The sequence below is a fragment of the Rhinoraja longicauda genome, chromosome 19 (assembly GCF_053455715.1).
Source record: "Rhinoraja longicauda isolate Sanriku21f chromosome 19, sRhiLon1.1, whole genome shotgun sequence".
In the NCBI taxonomy this organism is placed as follows: Eukaryota; Metazoa; Chordata; class Chondrichthyes; order Rajiformes; family Arhynchobatidae; genus Rhinoraja; species Rhinoraja longicauda.
The window spans coordinates 18,236,272-18,256,210 of NC_135971.1; the positions used below are offsets into that span (position 1 = coordinate 18,236,272).

Here is a 19,939-nt window from a genome sequence, read left to right on the forward strand (position 1 = left end):
AACCCACTCATTCCTCGAATCATTCTTGTAAACCTCCTCTGGACCCTCCCCAGAGCCAGCACATCCCTCCTCAGATATGGGGCCCAAATTTGCTCACAGTATTCCAAATGTGGCCTGACCGGAGCCTTATAGAGCCTCAGCGTTACGTCTCTGTTTTCGTATTCCAGTCTTCTTGATATAAATGCTAGCACATTGAATTTGCCTTCCCAGTTGGGTGGGCGGAACAGACCACATGTCACATGCACCGAAGTACAGTGAGTTAGATAGAGCTTTTAAAGATATCAGAGTCAAGGGATATGGAGAGAAGGCAGGAACGGGGTACTGATTGTGGATGATCAACCATGATCACAATGAATGGCGATTGTGGCTCAACGGGCCGAATGGCCTGCTCCTTCACCTAAAGTCTATTGTCTAAAAGCTTTCGTTGCGTGCTAACCAGTCAGCGGAAAGGCAACGCATGATTCTAATTGAGGCATTTATAGATACATGATAAGGGAATAATGTTTAGTGCAAGGTAAAGCCAGCAATGTCCGATCAGGAATGGTCCGAGGGTCACCCATGAGGTGGATAGTAGTTCAGGGCTGCTTTCTAGTTGTTGTACGATGATTCCACCCTCCTTTCTGTAGTTCCCATTTCCCATGCTCTCCAAACTTGGAGGGATCCCATTTTCTTCACACCTTCCTCATTTTCAGACTTTCGCAAGAACGAATTTTAAAGCGTGTTCACCACATCCAGGAGGTCTACTTTGGTTTAATTAAGTTTAGAGATACAGCACGGACACAGTCCTTTCTGCCCACCGAGTCGGCGCCAACCAGCGATCCCCGCTCATTACACTACCCTACACACACTGGGCACCGTTTACAATTGTACCAAAGCCAATTAGCTTAAAAAACCTGGACGTCTTTGGAATGTGGGGGGAAACCGAAGATCTCGGAGAAAACCCACGCGGGTCACGGGGAGAAGGTACAAACTCGGTACAGATAAGCGCCCCTCGTCAGGACCGAACCCGGGTCTCTGGCGCTGTGAGGCAGCAACTCTACCGCTGCTCCACCGTGGGTCAAATCAAAGCCGTTGAACAGTTACTGTGGGGCGGCGGTTCCACCTGCTGCACTAATGTGATGCATTACAGCTGAGTATTCAGGAACCCAGGACATATGACCAGGGGTTGGCCATTTGATCTAAAAAAAAAACCCGGTCAACACACGAACAGATAATTATCCACTTCAGGCCCCTGTTCCAGCCTTCTCCCAAATTATTTGATCCGTTTATTCCCGAAGCAATAGATCTACCCGAAGAAAAAAGGTAGAAAGTGCTGAGGTAACTCAGCGGGTCATGCTGCATCTCTGGAGAACATGGACAGGTGGCGTTTTGGGTCGCGGACCTCCTTCAGAACTACTTTCTGTGTTTACCGCTGCTAATTGTATCAGTTAACTGTTCATTACCGATGTCATGCTGAATGCATTGATCAGTCGTAAGTTTCGTAATATTTCTATTTAATTATATTTATTTATTGCTCTTATTTAATCTATGCTTGCAGCAAGGTCTGATGAATACTTACTTGCGCAGGAAGATGTACACTGCGTACTAACTTCACCAGAGAGGTGAAGGGTATCAATCTGTTGTTGCAACAGGGATTGTGAATAGATTGATTATGTGTACAGGTGTTTCATGAACAGTGTAGGAAGGCACTGCAGATGCTGGTTTACACCAAAGAGTGACACAAAATGCTGGAGTAACTCACCGGGCCAGGCAGCATCTCTGGAGAGAAGGAATTTGTGACATTTTGGGTCGAGACCCTTCTTCAGAAAGCTTCCGTTCACTGCAATAAAATAATGTCATTATCAAAGTTGTCAAGTGTGTGTGTGTGTCTCTCTCTCTATCTGTGTCTGTGTATTGGTGTCTGTGTGTGCGCGCGTGTGTGTGTGTGTCGGTCTGTGTGTGTGTGTGTCGGTCTGTATGTGTCTGTGCGTGTATAAGTGTGTCTGTCTCTGTGTGTGAGTGTGCGCGTGTCTGAGTGTGTGTGTATCTGTGTGTATGTATCTGCGTGAGTGTGTCTGTCTCTGTGTCTGTGTGTGTCTGTGCGTGTGCCTTTCTGTGTCTTGTGTGTGTGTGAGAGAGTGTGTGCGCGTGTCTGTGTGTGTGTGTCTCTCTGTGTTTATCTGTGTATTGGTGTCTGTGTTTGCGTGTGTCTCTGTGTGTGTGTGTATGTATGCTTGTCTGTGTGCATGTATCTGTGTGAGTGTGTCTGCCTCTGTGGAAATGATAAATACATACATACAGTTCCTGTTGGAGAACCATCTTCGTCGAGAGCAAGGTGGACGTCACGTGGAGGGGGGAGGTTGGGGGAGTCGTGTTGCCAAGTGCGGCAGCAAGGGGTAGATAGGACTGTTCGGTACTTTGACGAAACCAGACACGTGGTGACACTCGTGTGCTGCTTTGGTTTTGAATGCAAAACAAAGCATTTCACTGTACCTAGGTAAGCACATAACTTGTTGGAGAGAGAGGGCAGAATAGTGGGCATGACGATACTTCATTGTCTAGTTTAGTTTAGAGATACACCGCGGAAACAGGCCCTTCGGCCCACCGGGTCCGCGCCGACCAGCGATCCCTGCACACTAACGCTATGCTACACACACTCGGGACAATTTACATTTACACCAAGCAATTAGCCTCCATACCTGTACGTCTCTGGAGTGTGGGAGGAAACCGAAGGTCTCGGAGAAAACCTACGCGGTCACGGGGAGAACGTACAAACTCCGTACAGACAGCGCCTGTAGTCAGGATCGAACCCCCGCTGTGAGGCAGCAACTCTACCCGCTGCACCACCGTGCCACGGTGCATTTGCACAGTGTAAAGTCCTTCTACCAATGCACAGTGGGACTGGAACCCTAATTGCCACGCAAACTCATAACTCACTCTTTGTACGTGGGGCGAAACTGATGCTGTGTTGAGATAATGGAAACCTTGTAAACAAATTGATTGTGATTCCATACTGTATGACTGTAACTGGAACAGGCAACTGAATCATCTGACCACGACCAGAGAGCAGTCCTGAACTACTATCTGCCTTGTTGGTGACCCTTGGACTATCTCTGGACGGACTTTGTGGTAGGAAGGAATTGCAGATGTTGGTTTAAACCGAAGATAGGCACAAAAAGTTGGAGTAACTCAATGGAACAGGCAACGTCTCTGGAGAGAAGGAATGGGTGACGTTTCGGGTCGAGACCCTTCTTCAGACTCGGACTTTGCTGGCTTTACCTTGCACTAAACGTTGTTCCCTGATCATGTAACTGAACACTGTTAATGGCTCGGTTGTAATCATGTATTGTCTTTCCGCTGACTGGATAGCACGCAACATTTTTTTTCACACAGAGGGTGGTGGGTGTATGGAACAACCTGCCAGAGGAGGTAGTGGAGGCAGGGACTACCCCATCATTTAAGGAACAGGCACATAGGTAGGACAGGTTTGGAGGGATATGGGACATTGTGGGACTAGTGTAGCTGGGACATTGTTGGCCGGTGAGGGCAAGTTGGGCCGAATTAGGTCTGTTTTCGTTACATAGGGTAACTCTGCACTATGTTGTCAGTATGGTGTTGAGATATTTTAAGTCAGCCATGAGTTGCAGAATACTTATGATGGGAAATGGCACATCAACCTGTCATACTAGGAAATTAATGTTTCAAAATAGCGAAGAACTTTTGCAATAAAACAGTTTTAGTTTTATCTGACTCATTGACAATCCTTCCACATGAGGCAGAGGGTCGGATGCACCTCCTCTAACATCATCTACTGGAGAACATGGCACGGTGGCGCAGCGGTAGAGTTGCTGCCTTACAGCGCTGAAGAACCGGGTTCGATTCTGACTACGGGAGCTGTCAGTACGGAGTTTGTACGTTCTCCCTTTGAACGTGTAGGTTTTCTCCTGGTGCTCCGGTTTCCTCCCACACCCTGAAGAGTTACTCCAGCTTACTGTGTCCATCTTCGGTTAAAACCAGCCTCGCCAGTTCCTTCCTACACATTTTATGTCCTGCTAACTAACCTCGGCGATGAGGTGGGTTGGAAGAGCAGGACTACGCCCTAGCTTATCGAAGGACCGTTCAGGAGCTCAAAACAGCTGGGAAGAAGCTATTTATCAGACTGGTGCTATGTGCTTTCAAGATTTTGGACGTTCTCCCTGCCAAAGAGAGAGGAGAGAAAGGAGTGACTTGGCCACACTCAGCAATGAGTTTGAAGAAGGGTCCCGCGTATAAAATCATGAGAGGAATAGATCTGGGAGATGCACAGAGTCTCTTGCCCAGAGTAGGGGAATCGAGGATCAGAAGACATAGATTCAACGTGAAGGGGAAAAGATTTTATGGGAATGTTAGGGGTACCTTTTTCCACAGAGGCGCAGGTGGGTGCATGGAACACGCTGTCATATGAGGTAGTTGAGGCGGGGACTATCCCAACAGTTAAGAAACAGTTGGACAGGTACATGGAAAGGACATGTTTGGAGGGACATGGACCAAGCACAGGCAGGTGGGACTAGTGCAGCTGGGCCACATTGGCCAGCGGGGCCTGTTTTCACACTGTATCACCCTATGGCACTAACACCCGAAACACCACCTTATCCATGTTCTCCAGGGACGCTGCCTGACCAGCTGAGTTACTCCAGCATTTTGTATCTTTCTTCGCTGAACCAGCATCTGCACTTCCTTGTTGCTAACAAACAAACAGACATCGAACGCTGTGGAGGCCAAGTCATTGGATATTTTTTAGGCAGAGATAGATAGATTCATCATTCGTACGGGTGTCAGGAGTTATGAGGAGAGGACAGGAGAATGGAGTTAGTGCGGGAGAGATAGATCAGCCAAGATTGAATGGCGGGGTGGACATGATGGGCCGAATGGCTTAATTCTGCTCCTACCGCTTATGACTAACGTTTTTCAAGGGTCTGGAACATTAATTGTTTTCCATTCAATGGGTGCTGTCTGACCTGCAGGGTATTCCAAGTATTCTAGTTAGTTTAGTTCAGTTTGGAGATACCGAGGTCAGCAATACTCCCCTCACTGCCGTTGAACAGAAGGTTGGCTCAACCATTTCTAGAAGATACTTGTGTAGAAAGGAACTGCAGATGCTGATTTAAACCGAAGATAGATGCAAAAAAAGCTGGAGTAACTCAGCGGGACGGGCTGCATCTCTGGAGAGAAGGAATAGGAAACGTTTCGAGTCGAGAACCTTTTTCAGATTGAGAGTCATGGGAAAGACGAAATTGCGGAGCATTTGGATAGTCGTAATAGGATCGTTCCGAGTCAGCATAGATTTACGAAGGGGAAATCATGCTTGACTAATCTTCTGGAATTCTTTGAGGATGTAACCAGGAAAATTGATAGGGAGAGCCGGTGGATGTGGTGTACCTTGACTTTCAGAAAGCCTTTGAAAAATGTTCCACATAGGAGATTAGTGGGCAAAATTAGAGCACATGGTATTGGAGGTAGGGTACTGACATGGATAGAAAATTGGTTGACAGACAGAAAGCAAAGAGTGGGGATAAATGGGTCCCTTTCAGAATGGCAGGCAGTAACTAGTGGGGTACCGCAAGGCTCGGTGCTGGGACCGCAGCTATTTACAATATACATCAATGACTTGGATGAAGGGATTCAAAGTACCATTAGCAAATTTGCAGATGATACAAAGCTGGGTGGTAGTGTGAACTGTGAGGAAGATGCTATGAGGTTGCAGGGTGACTTGGACAGGTTGTGTGAGTGGGCGGATGCATGGCAGACAATAGACAATAGACAATAGGTGCAGGAGTAGGCCATTCAGCCCTTCGAGCCAGCACCGCCATTCAATGCGATCATGGCTGATCACTCTCAATCAGTACCCCGTTCCTGCCTTCTCCCCATACCCCCTCACTCCGCTATCCTTAAGAGCTCTATCCAGCTCTCTCTTGAAAGCATCCAACGAACTGGCCTCTACTGCCTTCTGAGGCAGAGAATTCCACACCTTCACCACTCTCTGACTGAAAAAGTTCTTCCTCATCTCCGTTCTAAATGGCCTACCCCTTATTCTTAAACTGTGGCCCCTTGTTCTGGACTCACCCAACATTGGGAACATGTTTCCTGCCTCTAATGTGTCCAATCCCCTAATTATCTTATATGTTTCAATAAGATCCCCCCTCATCCTTCTAAATTCCAGTGTATACAAGCCTAATTGCTCCAGCCTTTCAACATACGACAGTCCCGCCATTCCGGGAATTAACCTAGTGAACCTACGCTGCTACGCTGCACGCCCTTAATGCACGGCAGATGCAGTTTAATGTGGATAAGTGTGAGGTTATCCACTTTGGTGGTAAGAATAGGAAGGCAGAGTATTATCTGAATGGTGTCAAGTTAGTAACAGGGGACGTACAACGAGATCTGGGTGTCCTAGTGCATCAGTCACTAAAAGGAAGCATGCAGGCACAGCAGGCAGTGAAGAAAGCCAATGGAATGTTGGCCTTCATAACAAGAGGAGTTGAGTATAGGAGCAAAGAGGTCCTTCTGCAGTTGTACAGGGCCCTAGTGAGGCCGCACCTGGAGTACTGTGTCCAGGTTTGGTCTCCAAATTTGAGGAAGGATATTCTTGGTATTGAGCGCGTGCAGCATAGGTTTACTAGGTTAATTCCCGGAACAAGCCTAGCCGCTCCAGTCTTTCAACATATGACAGTCCCGCCATTCTGGGAATTAACCTAGTAAACCTACGCTGCACGTAGCAAGAATATCCTTCCTCAAATTTGGAGACCAAAACTGCACACAGTACTCCAGGTGCGGTCTCACCTGGACGCTAGAGTAACTCTGGAGTAAGTCGGGCAGTATCTCTGGAGTAAGGTCTACGACCTGAAACGTCACCCATTCCTTCTCTCCAGAGATGCTGCCTGTCCCGCTGAGTTACTCCTGCTTCTTGTGTCCAACTTCGAATGTGATTTCGGTTAAGATGAGGCATGAGTTTAGTTGAGTTTAGATATTACAGCGCGGAAACAGGCCCTTCAGCCAGCCGAGTCCGCACTGACCAGCGATCCGCGCACATTAACGCTATCCTATACGTTTGAGGGACAATTTACAATTACAGCAAGCCAATTAACCTACAAACCTGTACGTCTTTGGAAAGTGGGAGGAAACGAGAGATCCCGGAGAAAATCCACGCAGGTCACAGGGAGAATGTACAAACTCTGTACAGACAGCACCGGTAGTCGGGATCGAACCCGGGTATCTGGCGCTCTGAGGCAGCAACTCAGCCGCTGCGCCGCCGCATGAAGCTCAGTTAAACTCTAGAGTTGCACCAGAGGAACAGAGTTCATCGAAGATGGACACAAAAAAAGCTGGAGTAACTCAGCGGGACAGGCAGCATCTCTGGCGAGAAGGAAAGGGTGGCGTTTCGGGTCGAGGTCTGAAAGGTCTCGACCAGAAACGTCACCCATTCCTTCTCTCCAGAGACGCTGCCTGTCCCGCTGAGTTACTCCAGCTTTTTAGTGTCTTTCTTCGGTTTAAACCAGCATCTGCAGTTCCTTCCTCCACAGGCTTACCGTGCGTCTGCACACAGACACACACACACGCGCAGGCACACACACACACTCACACAGACGCACAAACACGTACACACAGACACGTACACACAGACACACACACACACACAGACACACGCACACACAAACCAGCATCTGCACTTCCTTCCTGCACAGGCTTAATGTGCTTCTGCACACACGCACTCATACACACGCACACACACACTCACACAGACACACAAACACGTACACACACACAGAGACACAAACACGTACACATACACAGACACACAAACACGCACACATACACTCACACAGACACACAAACACGTACACACACACACAGACACACAAACACGTACACACACACAGACACTTACACACAGACAGACACACGCACACACACATAGACACTCACACAAACACGGATCTCGTTGTACGTCCCCTTTTCCTAACTTAACACCATTCAGACAATACTCTGCCTTCCTATTCTTACCACCAAAGTGGATAACCTCACACTTATCCACATTAAACTACATCTGCCATACATCCGCCCACTCACACAACCTGTCCAAGTCACCCTACAACCTCATAGCATCTTCCTCACAGTTTCCAAAAACCTCTTAAATACCACTATTATATCTGCTTACACCACCACCCCTGGGGCAGTGTGTTTCAGGCACTTACTCACTCTCTGTGTAAAAAAAAAATCTTGCCCTGCATATCTTCTTTAAACTTTGCTCCTCTCACCTTAAAGCTATGCCCTCTAGTCTTTGACATTTCCAACTTGGGGGTAAAAAGACTCTGACTGTCTCCCCTCTCCATGCTTCCCATATTTTCAGAGACACCTTTTAGATGTCCTCTGCCATAGAAAAAATAATCCCAGTTCGTCAAAATTCCCCTTATTGCTAATAGCCTCTGATCAAGGCAGCATTCTGGTAAACGTCCTTCTGCATAATCTACGAAACCTCAGAATCCTTCCTGTAATGGGGACGACCAAAATTGCAGACTCTACTCCAAATGTGGTCTAACCAAAGTTTTATAAAGCTGCATCATGATACCCTGAATCTCACACTCAAAGCCCCATGAGATGAAGGCAGACATAACGTATGTCTTCTTCACCATCCTATCTACAATCTACAGGTCCATGAGAAGCAGTCACAAACAGGTCACCACATCCTTCCTGTTCTGGGGCAGCCGGAACTGGAAACCACACATATTTGCATGAACAAACTTTACTGAGAAATTCATTTCATTTAATTTAGTTTATGGTCACGTGTACCGAGGTACAGTGCAAAGCTTTTTTGTTGCGTGCTATCCTGTCAGTGAAAAGACCTTACATGACGACAAGCGACCCGTCCACAGTGTACCGATACAGGATAAAGGGAAGATAGAAACAGAAAGCTGGAGTAACTCAGCGGGACAGGCAGCATCTCCGGAGAGAAGGAATGGGTGAAGTTTTGGGTCGAGACCTTTCTTCAGACTAGGCATACCCTCTAAACAAGGCAGCATTCCGGTAAACTTCTTACTGCATAATACCCAAAACTTCTGCATGCTTCCTGTAATGGTGGCGAAATATAGGATAAAGGGAATAACGTTTAGTGCACGATAAAGTCCAGGTAACTCCGATTCGGCACAGGATGCTCTCCCACTCAATCGAGTTGAAAAAGCTCCCACCGTCATTGTACAATGCTAATATCTCTCTCTTATTGAAACAAGACAGGGATGAAACCAATCCCTCCTCATACCGACCAATTTCTATGCTTAATTTGGATTTCAAGATTTTTACTAAAATAATGGCGACTAGACTAAATAAGTGTATAGAATCCATTATCCATACGGATCAGACCGGGTTCATCCCCAATAGGTTCTCTTTCTTTAATGTTAGAAGAGTAATGAACATTATGTATCACAAATTCGATAGTTCTTCCAAACAAGCCATTCTGTGCTTAGACGCAGAAAAAGTTTTCGATCAGGTTGAGTGGGGATATTTACTCAGAGTGCTGGAAGAGTTTGGTCTTGGAGCCTCTTTTATTTCCTGGGTACGTCTTATATATGCTCATCCCACCGCTTCCATACTCACAAACCAGGATAGGTCACCCCCTTTTGCCCTTCAGAGGGGTACGCGACAGGGCTGCCCCCTCTCGCCGCTCCTCTTTGCGTTAGCCATTGAGCCGCTGGCAATCGGCATAAGAGGGCATGCGCTTATAAAACCGATAATACTGGGTGGGGTGGAACATAAGATTTCGCTTTATGTGGATGATATTGCCATCTTTGTATCTGACCCTGAACATTCTGTTCCTTACCTATTCCAGCTTATTAATTCCTTTGGCGAGGTCTCAGGTTACACTATAAACTGGCAGAAGAGTGAACTTATATCGATAACAGCAGAATTAGACCCTGTATTCTTAGCCAACATGCAGTTTAAAACAAATCCGGATAGTATAAAATATCTGGGCATTAAAATATCTAAAAACCCCAAGACCCTTTTTAAAATTAACTTTACCGAAAGGTTGAACAAGCTAAAGGAGAACATAGAGAAATGGAGAACGTTGCCTATTTCCTTGATTGGCCGCGTGAACGCAGTAAAGATGGTCTCCCTGCCGAGATTTCTGTATTTATTTCAGAATGTCCCTGTTTTTATCCCCAAATCCTACTTTAAGTTAATCGATTCTATCATTATGCCATTTATTTGGGGATATAAAGCACACAGGATCTCAAAAGCTTATCTTCAAAAAACGAGGGAACATGGGGGACTGGGGTTACCGTGCTTTTTATATTACTATTGGGCGGCCAATGTTAGAGTCATGGTATACTGGCAGTATGCATATGAACGGGGAGTTGGATATGACCTGCCCCCTTGGCTGGCGATTGAAAAAAGCTTAACCCCCAAAACTTCTCTCCCTGCTCTCCTTTTTTCATTACCCAGATCTCTCACCTCTCTTAGAGAGGTTCACTTCACTCTGTCCAATGCTCAGAGAATATGGCACCAAATTAGGAAAGCTTGTGAGCTTCCGAATACGTCAATGCACGCCCCAATCTGGCATAACCACGCTTTCCCCCCATCATTTACAGACACAGCGTTCAGAGAGTGGAGCTGTAAAGGGATAGTTACAATAAAAGATCTTTACATAAATAGACACTTTGCATCATTTGATCAGCTACAATCCAAGTTCTCATTGCCCAAAACTCAATTCCTCAGGTACTTACAGCTGAGAAATTATGTTCGACAAAACAATTCGCTTTTTGAGTCCCTGCCCGAAGACGACTTGTTGTCCAAAATTTTGCTGGGTCCCCCGGAAGCAAAGAACCTGATCTCATCGTTTGTAGGTATCTTTTTAAACAAACTAGATAAATCTACTTTAAAAATAAAACAAACCTGGGAAGAAGACCTTAACATTGAAATTGATGACGATGTCTGGAAGGTAGTACTGAAAAGTATAAAATCCTGTTCTATTAATTCTAGGCTACAACTGATTCAATTCAAGGTTATACACAGATTACACTACTCTAAGGTTAAGCTGCATAAAATCTTTCCTGATCTCTCACCTTTGTGTAATAGATGCAAGACCGCTGAGGGTACACTCGCTCACCACTTTTGGACTTGTCCAAAACTTCACAACTTTTGGTGTCTTTTATTTCAATGGTATTCCACTGTTTTAAACGTCACTTTAACTCCGGACCCTGAAACTGCTCTATTCGGGTATTCCACAACGCTTGAGAAGCTAGACCATAATGCTCGCACAATCTTGGTTTATGGTATGGTAATTGCCAACAGATGTATTTTGAAACTATGGAAATCAGACTCTGCTCCTCAGTTTGAGACTTGGTTAAGAGAATTAATGGGCATATTACACGTAGAGAGGTTGAGATATGAATTGTCTGGCAACCCTCAAAAGTTCTTCAACATATGGAACCCAGTGCTGCAGCATATTAAGGACAAGTAAAACTATCCCCTCAATGCTACATGCTTTTGTACCTTCTTTGAATCCAGCAGTGAAAATACTGAAATATTTGACTTGTGAAAATTACCTTGCCTCATGTTTTTGTGCTTTTGTCTTTTTTTTGTTACATTGTAGTTATGTTTTTTTAAAATGTATTTTTATTTATTTATTTGTTTGTTTTTGTTTGTTTGTTTTCATGATTATGTAGGGAAGGGGAGGGATGGGGTTTACTGTTGTTGTTATATGCATTGTAATCAATTATAAAATAAAAAAAATTAAGAAAGGAAATGCAACGCATGATTCTAATTGAGGCATTTATAGATACATGATAAGGGAATAATGTTTAGTGCAAGGTAAAGCCAGTAATGTCCGATCAGGGATGGTCCGAGGGTCACCAATGAGGTGGATAGTAGTTCAGGGCTGCTTTCTAGTTGTTGTACGATGATTCCACCCTCCTTTCTGTAGTTCCCATTTCCCATGCTCTCCAAACTTGGAGGGATCCCATTTTCTTCACACCTTCCTCATTTTCAGACTTTCGCAAGAACGAATTTTAAAGCGTGTTCACAACATCCAGGAGGTCTACTTTGGTTTAATTAAGTTTAGAGATACAGCACGGACACAGTCCTTTCTGCCCACCGAGTCCCCGCTCATTAACACTACCCTACACACACTGGGTACCGTTTACAATTGTACCAAAGCCAATTAGCTTACAAACCTGGACGTCTTTGGAATGTGGGGGGAAACCGAAGATCTCGGAGAAAACCCACGCGGGTCACGGGGAGAAGGTACAAACTCGGTACAGATAAGCGCCCCTCGTCAGGACCGAACCCGGGTCTCTGGCGCTGTGAGGCAGCAACTCTACCGCTGCTCCACCGTGGGTCAAATCAAAGCCGTTGAACAGTTACTGTGGGGCGGCGGTTCCACCTGCTGCACTAATGTAATGCATTACAGCTGAGTATTCAGGAACCCAGGACATATGACCAGGGGTTGGCCATTTGATCTAAAAAAAAAACCCGGTCAACACACGAACAGATAATTATCCACTTCAGGCCCCTGTTCCAGCCTTCTCCCAAATTATTTGATCCGTTTATTCCGAAGCAATAGATCTACCCGAAGAAAAAAGGTACAAAGTGCTGGGGTAACTCAGCGGGTCATGCTGCATCTCTGGAGAACATGGACAGGTGGCGTTTTGGGTCGCGGCCCTCCTTCAGAACTACTTTCTGTGTTTACCGCTGCTGATTGTATCAGTTAACTGTTCATTACCGATGTCATGCTGAATGCATTGAGCAGTCGTAAGTTTCGTAATATTTCTATTTAATTGTATTTATTTATTGCTCTTATTTAATCTATGCTTGCAGCAAGGTCTGATGAATACTTACTTGCGCAGGAAGATGTACACTGCGTACTAACTTCACCAGAGAGGTGAAGGGTATCAATCTGTTGTTGCAACAGGGATTGTGAATAGATTGATTATGTGTACAGGTGTTTCATGAACAGTGCAGGAAGGCACTGCAGATGCTGGTTTACACCAAAGAGAGACACAAAATGCTGGAGTAACTCACCGGGCCAGGCAGCATCTCTGGAGAGAAGGAATTTGTGACATTTTGGGTCGAGACCCTTCTTCACTGCAATAAAATAATGTCATTATCAAAGTTGTCAAGTGTGTGTGTGTGTCTCTCTCTATCTGTGTCTGTGTATTGGTGTGTGTGTGTGCGCGTGTGTGTGTCGGTCTGTGTGTGTGTGTGTGTGTGTGTGTGTGTATGTCGGTCTCTGTGTGTGTGTGTGTGTGTGTCGGTCTGTGTGTGTCGGTCTGTGTGTGTCTGTGCGTGTATAAGTCTGTCTGTCTCTGTGTGTGAGTGTGTGCGCGTGTCTGAGTGTGTGTGCATCTGTGTGTGTGTGTATCTGCGTGAGTGTGTCTGTCCCTGTGTGTGTATCTGCGTGAGTGTGTCTGTCCCTGTGTGTATCTGTGTGCATGTATCTGTGTGAGTGTGTCTGCCTCTGTGGAAATGATAAATACATACATACAGTTCCTGTTGGAGAACCATCTTCGTCGAGAGCAAGGTGGACGTCAAGTGGAGGGGGGAGGTTGGGGGGAGTCCTGTTGCCAAGTGCGGCAACAGGGGGTAGATAGGACTGTTCGGTACTTTGACTAAACATGACACGTGGTGACACTCGTGTGCTGCTTTGGTTTTGAATGCAAAACAAAGCATTTCACTGTACCTAGGTAAGCACATAACTTGTTGGAGAGAGAGGGCAGAATAGTGGGCATGAGGATACTTCATTGTCTGGTTTAATTTAGAGATACACCGCGGAAACAGGCCCTTCGGCCCACCGGGTTCGCGCCGACCAGCGATCCCCTGCACACTAACGCTATGCTACACACACTCGGGACAATTTACATTTACACCAAGCAATTAGCCTCCATACCTGTACGTCTCTGCAGTGTGGGAGGAAACCGAAGATCTCGGAGAAAACCTACGCGGTCACGGGGAGAACGTACAAACTCCGTACAGACAGCGCACGTAGTCAGGATTGAACCCCCGCTGTGAGGCAGCAACTCTACCCGCTGCGCCACCGTGCCACGGTGCATTTGCACAGTGTAAAGTCCTTCTACCAATGCACAGTGGGACTGGCATCCCAATTGCCACGCAAACTCATAACTCACTCTTTGTACGTGGGGCGAAACTGGTGCTGTGTTGAGATAATGGAAACCTTGTAAACAAATTGATTGTGATTCCATACGTGGTTGGGGGGAGGGACTCAAACACAGATAGCTAATAGGCAGTGTGTGAGGCAGGAGGCAGAAAAGGGAAACACTCAGACCCAATATGTAGGAGAGAAAGAAGTGAAAATAAATAAACTGAGAATAAGAAATGATGGGACCCTTAAATGTGTATATTTTAATGCTAGGAGCATTGTAAGAAAGGTGGATGAGCTTAGAGCCTGGATTGACATCTGGAAGTATGATGTTGTGGCGATCAGTGAAACATGGTTGCAGGAGGGTTGCGATTGGCAATTAAATATTCCAGGATTTCATTGTTTCAGATGTGATAGAATCGGAGGGGCAAGAGGTGGGGGTGTTACATTGCTTGTCAGGGAGGATATCACAGCAGTGCTTTGGCAGGACAGACTAGAAGGCTCGATTAGGGAGGCTGTTTGGGTGGAACTCAGAAATGAGAAAGGTTTAGCAACACTTATAGGGGTGTATTATAGACCGCCAAATAGGGAACGAGAATTGGAAGAGCAAATATGTAAGGAGATAGCAGATATTAGTAGTAAGCACAGAGTAGTGATTGTGGGTGATTTCAATTTTCAGTACATAGACTGGGAATCACATTCTGTTAAAGGACTGGATGGTTTGGAGTTTGTAAAATGTGTGCAGGATAGTTTTTTGCAGCAATACGTAGAGGTACCGACCAGAGAAGGGGCAATGTTGGACCTCCTGTTGGGAAATGAGACGGGTCAGGTGACGGAGGTATGTGTTGAGGAGCACTTTGGGTCTAGTGATCACAATGCCATTAGTTTCAATATAATTATGGAGAAGGTCAAATCTGGACCAAGGGTTGAGATTTTGGATTGGAGAAAGGCTAATTTTGAGGAGATGAGAAAGGATTTAAAAGGAGTGAAATTGAACTTTTTGTTTTATGAAAAGGATATAATAGAGAAATGGAGGACATTTAAAGGTGAAATTTTGAGAGTACAGAGTCTTTATGTCCCTGTTCGGTGCAAAGGAAAGAATAATAATTTGAAAGAGCCGTGGTTTTCCAGGGAAATTGGACACGGTTCGGAAAAAGAGGGAGATATACAATAAATATAAGCGGCAGGGAGTAAATGAGGTTCTTGAGGAATATAAAGAATGTAAAAGGAATCTTAAGAAGGAAATTAGAAAAGCGATAAAAAGATATGAGGCTGCTTTGGCAAGTAATGTAAAAGTAAACCCCAAGGGGTTCTACAGATATGTCAATAGCAAAAGGATAGCGAGGGATAAAATTGGTCCATTAGAGAGTCAGAGTGGACAGCTATGTGCTGAGCCGGAAGAAATGGGGGAGATATTAAACAATTTCTTTTCTTCGGTATTCACCGAGGAGAAGGATATTGAATTATGTGAGGTAAGCGAAACAAGTGGAGTAGTGATGGAAATTATGAGGATTAAAGAAGAGGAGGAACGGACACTTTTGAAAAATATAAAAGTGGATAAGTCTCCAGGTCCTGATAGGATATTCCCTAGGACATTGAGGGAAGTTAGTGCAGAAATAGCAGGGGCTATGACAGAAATATTTCAAAAGTCATTAGAAACGGGGATGGTGCCGGAAGATTGGCGCATTGCGCATGTTGTGCCTTTGTTTAAAAAAGGTTCTAAAAGTAAACCTAGCAATTATAGACTTGTTAGTTTGACGTCTGTGGTGGGAAAATTAATGGAAAAGATACTTAGGGACAATATATATAATTATTTGGACAAACAAGGCCTGATTAGAAACAGTCAACATGGATTTGTGCCTGGAAGGTCATGTTTGACTAAACTTCTTGAATTTTTTGAAGACGTTACCAGGGAAATTGATAAGGGCAAGGCTGTGGATGTTGTCTATATGGACTTCAGTAAGGCATTTGACAAGGTTCCACATGGAAGGTTGATTAAGAAGGTTAAATCGTTGGGTATTAATAGTGAGGTTGCAAGATGGATTCAACAATGGCTGAATGGGAGATACCAGAGGGTAATGGTTGACAACTGTATGTCAGGTTGGAGGCCAGTGCCTAGTGGAGTACCCCAAGGATCTGTGTTGGGTCCACTGTTGTTTGTCATTTGCATTAATGATCTGGATGATGGTGTGGCAAATTGGATTAGTAAATATGCAGATGATACTAAGATAGGTGGTGTAGTTAATAATGAAGTAGAGTTTCAAAGTCTACAGAGAGACTTGGGCCTTTTGGAAGGGTGGGCTGAAAGATGGCAGATGGAGTTTAATGCTGATAAGTGTGAGGTGCTGCATTTTGGTAGGACAAATCAAAATAGGACGTACAGGGTAAATGGTAGGGAATTGAGGAATGCAGTGGAACAGAGGGATCTGGGAATAACTGTGCATTGTTCCCTGAAGGTGGAATCTCATGTGGATAGGGTGGTGAAGAAGGTGTTTGGTATGCTTGCCTTTATAAATCAGAGCATCGAATATAGAAGTTGGGATGTAATGTTAAAATTGTACAGGGCATTGGTGAGGCCGAATCTGGAGTATGGTGTGCAGTTCTGGTCGCCAAATTATAGGAAGGATGTCGACAAAATGGAGAGGGTACAGAGGAGATTTACTAGAATGTTGCCTGGGTTTCAGCACTTAAGCTACAGAGAGAGGTTGAACAGGTTGGGTCTTTATTCTTTGGAGCGAAGAAGGTTGAGGGGGGACGATAGAGGTTTTTAAAATTTTAAGAGGGGCGGACAGAGTTGATGTGGGTAGGCTTTTCCCTTTGAGAGTGGGGAAGATTCCAACAAGGGGACATAGCTTCAGAATTGAGGGACAAAAGTTTAGGGGTAACATGAGGGGTAACTTCTTTACTCAGAGGGTGGTGGCTGTATGGAATGGGCTTCCGGTGGAAGTGGTGGAGGCTGGCTCGATTTTATTATTTAAGAGTAAATTGGATAGGTATATGGATAAGAGGGGATTAGAGGGTTATGGTCTGAGAGCAGGTAGATGAGACTAGGTCAGAGAGAGTGGTCGGCGTGGACTGGTAGGGCCAAATGGGCTGTTGGGAGGGAGGGAGAGAGAGGGAGGGAGAGAGAGGGAGGGAGAGAGGGGGAGGGAGAGAGGGGAGGGAGAGACGGGGAGGGAGAGAGGGGGAGGGAGAGAGGGAGAGGGGGAGGGAGAGAGGGGGAGGGAGAGGGGGAGGGATAGGGGAGGGGGAGGGGGAGAGGGAGGGAGAGAGAGAGGGGGAGGGAGAGGGGGAGGGAGAGGGGGAGGGAGAGGGGGAGGGGGAGGGGGAGAGGGAGGGAGAGGGGGAGAGAGAGAGAGAGAGAGAGAGAGAGAGAGAGAGAGAGAGAGAGAGAGAGAGAGAGAGAGAGAGAGAGAGAGAGAGAGAGAGAGAGAGAGAGAGAGAGAGAGAGAGAGAGAGAGAGAGAGAGGAGAGAGAGAGAGAGGGAGGGGGAGAGAGAGAGAGAGAGAGAGAGAGAGAGAGAGAGAGAGAGAGAGAGAGAGAGAGAGAGAGAGAGAGAGAGAGAGAGAGAGAGAGAGAGAGAGAGAGAGAGAGAGAGAGTGGGAGGGAGAGCAAGAGAGAGAGTAGAGGAGGTTGACTGTGTCTGACAGACTGTTCTAGGTACAGCAGGGACTGGAAGGGCCTCCACCTCCCCCCCCCTCACCCTCTCCCCCCTCCCCCCCGCCCCCCCTCCCCCCTTCAAGACTCCTGAGGACTTACAGACTAACCAAGGCCCAGGCTCTGAACTGGGCCTAGTTTTGAGGCTTCAAAGAACGTTAAACCAGGCCTAGGCTTGTACGAGGCCTAGTTTCAAGGCTCCCGAGGACTTGCGGATTAATCGAGGCCCAGTTTCCTAGCTGGTCCTAGTTTTGAGGCTCCAAAGTACTTTAAACAAGGCCTAGGCTTGAACACTGCCTTGTTTCAAGGCTCCCGAGGACTTACGGACTAACCGAGGCCCAGGCTCTTTACCGGGCCTAGTTTTCCAGGCTCCACAGGGCCTAGGAACTCCGTGAAGGCCCAAGGACCAGGCGGCCTTGCTGGAGAATCACCAACAACAGATAAACAGACTGATCCTACAGCTAATTATTCGCTCCACAAACTAATAACTCAACGAGAAATTGTTTCACTCAAACTAACCTTGTCGTACGCTGGTGGAATGTTGGCCTTCATAACGAGAGTAGTTGAGTTGAGGAGCAAAGAGGTCCTTCTGGAGTTGTACAGGGCCCTAGTGCGACCGCACCTGGAGTACTGTGTGCAGTTTTGGTTTCCTAATTTGAGGAAAGACGTCCTTGCTATTGAGGCAGTGCAGCGCAGGTTCACCAGTTTAATCCCTGGGATGGCGGGACTGTCATACGAGGAAAGATTGGAAAGACTGGGCTTGTATTCACTGGAATTTGGAAGGATGCGAGGGGGATCTTATAGAGACGTGTAAAATTATAAAAAGGACTGGACAAGCTACATGCAGGAAACATGTTCCCAATGTTGGATGAGTCCAGAATCAGGGGCCACAGTCTAAGAATAAAGGGGAGGCCATTTAAAACTGAGGTGAGGAGAAACGTTTCCAGTTGTGAATGTGTGGGATTCTCTGCCACAGAGGGCAGTGGAGGCCGATTCACTGGATGGATTTAAGAGAGAGTTAGATAGAGCTCTAGGGGCTAGTGGAATCAAGGGATATGGGGAGAAGGCAGGCACGGGTTACTGATTGTGGACGATCAGCCGCGATCACAATGAGTGGCGGTGCATACAGGCTCGAAGGGCCAAATGGCCTCCTCCTGCACCTGTTGTCTGTGTAACACATTCGTAGTGTAGGAAAATAACTGCAGATGCTGGTACAAATCGAAGGTATCACAAAATGCTGGAGTAACTCAGCGGGTCAGGCAGCATCTAGGAGAGAGGGAATGGGTGACGTTTCGGGTTGAGACCTTCAGACTGAACCCTTCAGACCCTTCTTCAGAAGGGTCTCGACCCGAAATGTCACCCATTTCCTCTTTCCACAGATGCTGCCCGACCCGCTGAGTTACTCCAGCAATCTGTGAAACGTCACCTATCCATGTTCTCCACAGATGCTGCCCCGGCACTCTGTGAAACGTCACCTATCCATGTTCTCCACAGATGCTGCCCGACCCGCTGAGTTACTCCAGCATTTTGTGATACCTTCGATTTGTACCAGCATCTGCAGTTATTTTCCTACTCAAGGATTATTAATTAATTAATTATTCATTATTAGATGGGCCTGCAGTACAACGGATCATCACACGCTGGTAGTGTTGAGCACAAAGTGCCCGGGCCTGCAGTGCAGCGGATCACCATACGGTGGGAGTGTTGACCACAAAGGGGACGGACCTGCGTGCAACGGTTCACCACACGGTGGGAGTGTTGATCACAGTGGCTGGCCCTGCAGTGCAGCGGATCACCACACGGTGGGAGTGTTGACCACAAAGTGGATGGGCCTGCAGTTCCACACAACATTAGTCACACATGGACATGCAGAACTCATTCAGAAGTCTATTAATATCATATCATATCATCATATCATATCAATACAGCCGGAAACAGGCCTTTTCGGCCCACCAAGTCCGTGCCGCCCAGCGATCCCCGTACATTAACACTATCCTACACCCACTAGGGACAATTTTTTACATTTACCCAGCCAATTAACCTACATACCTGTACGTCTTTGGAGTGTGGGAGGAAACCGAAGATCTTGGAGAAAACCCACGCAGGTCACGGGGAGAACGTACAAACTCCTTACAGTGCAGCACCCGTAGTCAGGATCGAACCTGAGTCTCCGGCGCT

General features: G+C 46.3%; 1 long non-coding RNA gene across 1 annotated transcript in view; it reads left to right on the forward strand.

Moving 5' to 3' along the window:
- The window catches only part of LOC144603184 (uncharacterized), a 497,022-nt gene that overhangs the window by 294,838 nt on the left and 182,245 nt on the right, over positions 1–19,939 (forward strand). The gene's annotated exons all lie outside the window — the stretch shown is intronic.